Source organism: Buceros rhinoceros, unplaced genomic scaffold (genome assembly GCF_000710305.1).
Source record: "Buceros rhinoceros silvestris isolate BGI_N320 unplaced genomic scaffold, ASM71030v1 scaffold15804, whole genome shotgun sequence".
Lineage (NCBI taxonomy): Eukaryota > Metazoa > Chordata > Aves > Bucerotiformes > Bucerotidae > Buceros > Buceros rhinoceros.
Window position 1 is genome coordinate 61,601 of NW_010407824.1, and position 8,039 is coordinate 69,639.

Consider the following 8,039-nt stretch of genomic DNA (forward strand, 5'->3'; position numbering starts at 1 on the left):
GGGAATAAATTCCAAATCCTTTTGCCATCCTTGCATCTTTAAACAAGAGGAAGAGGAAAAACCTCCAGGTTTCAGCTGATTCGGAAGACATTTACTGTGCGTGAACTCATGAATGCATAAAGCTTTGGGGGTCATGGGCATTTCTAACCTCATGGCAATGCAAATAGCTCCCTGGAAGGGACTTTCTTTCTCTGCTTCCACTGAGCACTGTTAATAGACTGCCTAATGGGCAGGACTCAGGTTTTTAATGATGGGTAGAGAGATCCAGGATGGCTTTTTACTGGAGCGCCGTTGTGGCAGAGCCCAGCTAGGGAGCGGCTGTGCAAGGTGGAACCCTCCCATCGCTTCCAGAGATTTCTCTTCTTGCATTTTACCTTCAATATCTTAGGAACGGTTTTGCCTTTAGATGATTCTAGTGTGTGCTAGGTATGACCCATGCCCTCAAATGAAAAAACATTGCATGGAAAATCTTTTCAGAGAGGCTTGTTTTAAGAGTAAAGGCTGTAGAGATGGCAAAGGGAGAGCTGAATTTCCAGCAAGAAAAATAAATGAAACAAGCCAAATAATTTTTTTTTTTCTGTCTCTATGCCTAAGGACGTGTTTTCTGGGGATGGACTGACCCTTGCTCTCACTGACCCCTGGGCCGCTTTCCTCACCAGTTCAGGGACATGGTATTGCAGCCATGAGGGTTAATGACTTCTTTTGTCTCATCTTTCAGCTTTGGCAGTCGATGCAACTGATATTACCCCTTCAGGTGAGCGTGCCGGGCTCACCTGGAGCCATGAGAGAAATTCAGGGCTCTACCACAACCCTGTTCCCATCTTTCCCACTACCCCCTACACAGCACCCACCTCCCTTTCTTTTCAACCCATCAGCTAAAATGACACCCTGGGAACAAAAAACAGATAGAGAAGAGAAAAACAGGGCCAAAGTCCTGCGGATTGGTCCCACGTGTGGGTGAAAACAGGCCCATGAAGAAGGGGGCTCTGAGAGGCAAAATGTGGGAATCCTCTTCCTTTCCCCATCTCTTACTTGCTGAGCAATAGCAAAGCAAACCCTTAACAGTGCTGCTGTTTTATTGACTCCCCAGCAAACCGGGAGTTATAAAGTTTCTCCCCCAAGGTAAGGAGAGATCGAAATAAATTACTTCTGTAAAGAGACGGGAATGGCAGTTCTTCTGTAATACAAAGTGCAAATATTTGGGCCTTTCATGCGCTCCCTTGAATAGAAATGGTACTAAATCATGCATAAGTAAAATGGGTTCTCATTTCCTCCTAGTGAAAGTTTTCCTTTGCTCTCCTGGAGCGTTAAAGACCTACGCTCCCGTCGCCATAAAAAGGGCTATAAAATTTAAAGAGAGCCGTTAAGAAGCGCTGGCTGGGATTAGGCTGGGATTCATCCTTTCTCTGTCTCCCTCCCTGCTAAGTGAGGCGTGCAGCCATGTTTGCTCAAGCAAGGAAAGGCGCCCACGTACTGCTCACAGCAAACAGTAAGGAGGACGAGAAGAAATCTGTTGAGGACCTAAAAGCAAGTTTTTCCTGGGCTAGGGAATGCAAAGCTGATGGTGCACCAGCTTCTGGGCTTTCGCCTTGCTCATTAGTGGCATGTTGGACCATGGTATTGGATGAGACTGTGTTGACGTGATATCCAAGGGAAAGCCTGGTTAAGAAACTCCCAAACTGCTAATCATCATCACCATCAATAATAATTACCAATGATAATAGTCAATAATCATAACCAATGCAGTCCTCCAAAAGAGGATCCCAGAGCTTCATTTCTCACAGTGAGACAGCTGTTTTGACGCTGGGCTGTCATGAGCCTGCCTCTGGCAGGGGAAGAAAACCCTTTTCTTGTATAAATGTATCATCTCTTCCAATAGCTCTTAGCTATCAACAGCTTCAGCTTCAGCTCTGGCCTGCAGCACTGTGCTCCGCAGACTGCTTGCACCTCCACCCACATTTGCTACAGATGCCCCTGACATTTGTGGGAATCCCTCATGTCATCCGCAGATAGAAGCAGCTCAGTCTGCACGTGCCCACTGCTTTGTTTTAGCCACCTTACCCTTGCCCTGAAAAAGGCAAAAATACCCCCTTGAGACTGCTTTGTGATTTATACACTTACAACCCACCATCTTTGGCCTTTTGCCTCGGTTCCGGCCTTTTTTTTTCTTTTTTTCTTTTCCCGTTTAATCACTCATCAAATTGGTTTTGCAATGTCAGAGATGATGATTCATGAAGCAGAGGTTTGGAGACGAGGTTAGTTCTGTGGAGCAAATGAAGCCTGTCCCAGCCCACACTCCCGCCCTGAGATTGTCCTTCGTTCCTGGCTGTAGGTCATTGTCCCACTCCAGAGCTCTTCGATAAGGGTGTCCCAGGTGGGATATTCAAGGTCATGCGTAAGCCAGGGCTGAGAGCATCCATGTTCATCTGCTTTTATCTCCAGCACTGAAGCCCTTATAACAAAAATAAATAGGTGCACACCAGGAATCCCTGTCTGGCCAAATGTTAGACCTCCAAATATTGACACGAAAGGTTGAGCTCCACAATCAAGCAGCAGATTTGCTCTTTAAAGGGTAGCTGCCATGTGTGGGGAGTGCTGATATGGTACAGAGCTGGGTAACTGCTGCCAGGGGATGTTTCCCAGGGCAGGGATGGGATTTGGGGAACAGCCTCATCTCACCAAACGAAACCTGTGTTCTCTGGGGAGAAGCATCACATCGTGTCTATTTCAGTCTCTCTCCCTTTGCCCCTTTGCCCTTTAAAGAATTGATTGCTGTTAAAATAACTGAGATATATAATGCTTTGAGGTCGGGATGATCTGACTTGGCTCCTTTCCCTCTCTTCTCGCTCACACACTCTCCAGCACTGTGATTTTTTTTTCTCCAGTTCCCATGCTTCTCCAAGGCAAATACTCCGATGTAGCCACTGCTTTCTAGTTGTTTCATAGAAATGTAAGCAGAGCGCTAACACAAACGTTCAGAGGCGACACTATTTATTGCCACTCATCCTTGCCTCGCTGTCTCTCCCATCAACTCTTTCTGAGGTAATTCTCCACATTCCGTATTGGATCCTTAAATAATTGGAGGATTTCACTGTTGTCTGTAGAGGAAACCTAAGGGGACAGGCTTAAGCAAAGTATCATTTAGATAGCTGCAACTGGAAAGAGAAACCATGCCCTTAGCCCTGCATGCAACAGATCTGTGTTTGTAAATCAGTGATGCTTCTCCTTTCCCTTGGCCAACCTGTCCTGACCTGTTTCTCAAAACAAATGGAAATAAGCAGCAGAAACTGGAAAGGAAAAGCTCCTTTGCAGTGGCGGATGCAGCTGTGCCCCATCCTCAGTTTTGGGGAGCTCCGTTCCCCTTGCTTGGCACCCAAAATTCAAGTGACACCAAATAAGAGGGTACTTGTGTCCTCACACGCAGCTCCCCACCCTGATGGAAACCAGAGAGGGGGAAATATCCAAATCAGATGCCCTTTCCCACTAACCTGCTGGAGGAAACTTTTAGCGGGCCACCTGCCAAGGTGTCCTCAGAGCGACAACAGCTTTTCCAAATGCCATCCAACTCGGAGATGATAAGGAAAGCTCGGTAAATAAACCTTCCTCAGGCGCCATGCTCATCCTCGTGGCATCCTAGGGCCTCCTGGCAGCATGGTGGCACAGTGACTCATTCATGGGACATGTTGTTTGTTCTCTCCCTGGCAAGAGAAGCATGTGGAAGGCTTGTTTTGGTAGGGTTGTTTGTCTTTTTAATTAATTTTTTGTATTTGTGCTTGAGGCGCGAGCTGGCAGTGAAAGCAGCGGTGCAGGCAGATTCCCACTGGAGAAGTTTCTCCGCTTTTTTGCTAATAAATGATGGAGCTTCTCCAAAAAGTGGGGAAGATGATAGCACATGGGCACGCTCTGCCCTGAGTCCTCCTAGGGATTATTTCTAGTAGATTTCTGCTATTACCCCCTGAAAAATACTCATGGGCCATGTGTTAACTGGTATGAAATCAGCAGCATGGTCCAAGGCATTTCGTAGCCTAGCTGGGGCAGATCTGAGGCACCCTTATCTGCGAGGCCCCTTGGACCAGCTTGGCCTTGCCAGCGCAGTGTGGGCATCTTGGGGAACTTCATGCTGCTCAGGAATGCAAATCAAACCAGTGACTTTTACTGTGAACATCGACAGGAGCGCAGGAATTTAGCTACGCCCCAAAACCACCACCTTCCCAGGGGCACCATTTCAAGTCCATGGGACACAGGGAGTTGTAGCTCCAGCCTCTGTCTTCAGGGAGGGAAAGCTGACATCACGGCTCCTGTAAAAAAGGCCATTCTGAGCAACAATTTCCAAAGGAGGCCGAGTAATTATTTTGTTCAGATAAGCCCAAGAACATTGTGTGAAGCTATGAGCACACAGCAATAGTCAAGCACTCTGAGCGAGGGAATTCAGAGCTGTCAGCAAGGAGGGAAATACCACTTTGGAGGATTGAAAACACGCATAAAAAATTTCTGGCTCACAGCCTAGTCCATCCCGTTGCCGGCTGTACTTGTGGTTATGTATTTTTGCTTCAGGGATGGAGTCGTAAGAAAGTTTTTCCCCTCTTTGCTGCAACACGTGGCCAAAAAAGCACATCTTAACCTGGACTAGTGAGTGCTGAGCCTTCAGCTGACCGAAGCCCACCTGACACCCTTGGGTTCTGCAGGGCTGTGCTGGCTTATCCTTGCCTACCTCTGGCTTGCTTTCTCTCAGGGACCAGCACAACAGCTGTAGCACAAGCGCAGTGAGGTTAGGCATGCAAGTCAATACTGCTGACATCAAATTTAAGTTGTAGGCGTCCAACACCACTTTTTCCAGACCATGAGAGTCCAATTCCCCAAACTCGGAAGAAAACTGGCCAGGAAACATGGGGCCAAGATGACACTTCCCATATGGCCCTGCTATATAACCTTAACTCTGTCCTCCTGGGAAGGGCAGTAGGAACTGGAACAGGATCTTATCCCTCCTTGGCTGTATTTGATACTTTCCCTCAACATAAACTCAAGATCTCAACATAAGGCCAAGGGACTTGAAGGCTTCATCTATCTGTTAAATAAAGGAGGGCCACGGATTTATCCATGGCTCTGAGGCGGGTGACCATGAGGGATGGAGAAGCATCATTCTTTTGGGCTGGTGGTCGGATTGATTTGAGCATCGGTCATGCTGCAAGTGGGTCAGATGTCTGGAGGCTTCCGAACAGGACACCCTGGAGGTTATTCACTAAATACCCCATGTGCACATGGGAAAGAAGCCTTGGTCCTCATTGCTTGGGAGCCAGGCACTGCAGCATGGAAGGTTGAAATGGCTTTGGGACCTGTAGCTCATAATTAACCTATAGGTCATGATGACTTCTCTCCACTTCAGGCCAATATGAGAGCACAAATATCTTGACTTTTTGCTTTAGCATGCACTAGTCATCAAACACTATTTTCTGCCTCAATTTCCTTTCTTACCTCCTTTTCTGACCCCAGCAGGACCCATCATCAGCCTGTGACCTGCGTCCATGAGCTGCCCTTTTTTTCTAGCGAAGAAACCCTCATAACATAAAAGCTACAGAGCAACCTTGCCAGTCCCCTTCTGCAACCACGGGATTTATCTTCCCAGTCCTTGCACTACCCTCCCAGCCCAGCACAGCAATCCATCTCTCACCTGCTATTACAGAGTTCATCTCACAGACCTAATGGAGTACATGAGTCCTGAATTGGCTCCCACTAATGCTCTTGGTGGCCGGGTCGCTGCGGGAAGCGAGCTGGGAATTAATTTTGAAAATCAATGTGGACGCCAATAGAGTGGATTCCCCCAGGGAAGCGACGTGCTTTTAGTGGGTGTTGCCGCCTGCTCCCCTTCATCCCCTGTTTTCTTTTATGTGGTCAGAGTAACCACGGAGTAATTCATCCTGCTTTCCATGAGCGTGCCTTTTGCGCTACCCTCTCCGGTTTCCCCAAATAAGACTGATTTTTGGGAAAAGATTAGGGCCTTCTGGCTCCACAAAGTGTTGTGACTGGAATTTGCAGTGCCCTGGGGTGATGCTGGGGACTGTCTCCCCTGTGCAGCCCGATCTCTCCCCTTAGGCTGTGTTGGCACAAATACACTGGTGTGATTTCAAGCTGCTGGGAGTGTTTTGGCCTGCTGTGGCTTTTCCATGCAATGGCAAGTGCAGAGCCTGCGGGGTAAGTGTTGGAGGACTGCTCAGGGCAGAAGGACCCCCAGCCCAGCAGACTTCACAGTTGTCCTCTGCATGCAGAGGGGACCTGCATGCTGGGGACACAACACTAACCTGCCATCTTCACACCATCCTTGGAAGAGCTGTGGCCAAAGCCCAGCATCACAGACAACTCCTGGCTGTGATTCAGGAGGCAGCAAGACCGATGGGCTGTTCCTGAGAGGCACTTGGGGTGCAGCCCCCCTGTTTCTGATAGTAACGTGGGTATGGGCTCTACCACACTGGTTGACCTCAAAGCACTTCTTTGGGACAAAGATGTGGGACTTGCAGAGCTCTACAGTCTCCTTTTCCAATGGGGATCAGTCTGCACTGCTACAGGATAAATATTTAATGAGCATGAGGATCAAGGCACTGTTTTGTCCAAGGGCACCGAGACGGCCATTTACTCTCATGAAAAGCACCGAGGGATTTTTAATGCCCATGCAAAGAAGTCAGGAATCAGAGTTTTAAGCGCTTATCCCCCGCCATTAATGTCAATGTTAAATATTGATCCTTTCTGTGTTTAGCACAAACCAAACAGCAGAGTCGAGCCACGCTCTTTGGCTTTTATTAATGTACTTTTTCTGCATCGGGTGAAGTTTGCAGTAGCGCCCGGGAAAAAAATGTAGCGGCACTGAACAAGCGGCAGACAGATCGATTTTGTATCTTGACACGATTCAGAAGTTGTTGAAAAATCACCCTGTGTGGAGCACCTCCTTGTCCAAACCACGACAGCCATTTTGCAGAAAACTCATTTCTCTGCAGTGTGAGAGGGTCGGCCCCAAAATTTCTGGCAAGATCTGGAGTTTGAGGGAAGGAATGGGAAAAAAAGAGATTGGAAATCTGTATAATCCCCCTCATCCATGTGTCGGAGCAGGTTCCCTTATGGGTGTCTGAAATAAGATTTGAAGAGCAGGTGGACATTGTGTTGGGGGAAACCTGGGAGCAATCCCTAAATAGGTGGTGGCCAGAAAATGGGTGGATTTACCCAGGGAAAGACGGCCTTTTTGTTAGGGTTTGGGATTTTTTCTGCATTTTGCATCAGCACCAAATAAATGTAAATCACAGCTATTGTAAGGAGTGGCTTCAGTGAACTACGATGAGTGGTTTTCACATGCCAGGAGTGCATGTATGGCAAGGAGACCATGCAGAAGACCATGCAAGACTTCTGCAGCTGGAGATGGATCAGCTTTCCCAGAATACTCCTCAGCTTGTGGGTTTTCTGGGATTTGGGCTTTGGGTTTTTTTGTAATGGGGGTTTACAGCTTGGCTGTAAAAATTCACCACTGATTCAAATTCTTGGAGCACACTTATTAGAGGGCTGGAGTAGCCCGGTTATTCCTGACCTCTGGGATATTCTCCATTGAAATTAATTTAATATTGTAAAGTGTGTTTCTCCTTGAGTCACGCTTTGGGTCTGCCTCCTATTTTACTAGCAGAAAACATCAGGAACTCTTTTGAGGTCACTAAATGAATCGAGAATTGGGACATGGGAATATTTTTCATCTCTGATGTCATTATGTCTGCTTACATTGCCACCCTGTGCCTCAGTTTACCCAACTGTGAAAGGATAGTAGTGATGCCCTTATACAGAGGGATGGGGATGACTTAAATCACATCTCTAAGACCCCCTGCAAAAGGTCTCTAAGAGAAGACAGAAGCAAAAACTGCGATGTGAAAGCTCTTCTCTTCCTTTTCTTTTTTGACCAAGTTTTTAACAACCCACTGAGCTCCCCATGAATTGAGCTGACATCACCCAAACATTCCTGCAAGCCACTAAACATGTGATAAAATACAGTAAAATGATAAAATATTTAT

General features: G+C 47.3%; 1 protein-coding gene across 1 annotated transcript in view; it reads left to right on the forward strand.

The window, feature by feature from the left end:
* The window catches only part of LOC104492135 (GRB2-associated-binding protein 2-like), a gene marked incomplete at its 3' end in the record, with an annotated part of 23,901 nt that overhangs the window by 15,263 nt on the left and 599 nt on the right, over nt 1–8,039 (forward strand). The gene's annotated exons all lie outside the window — the stretch shown is intronic.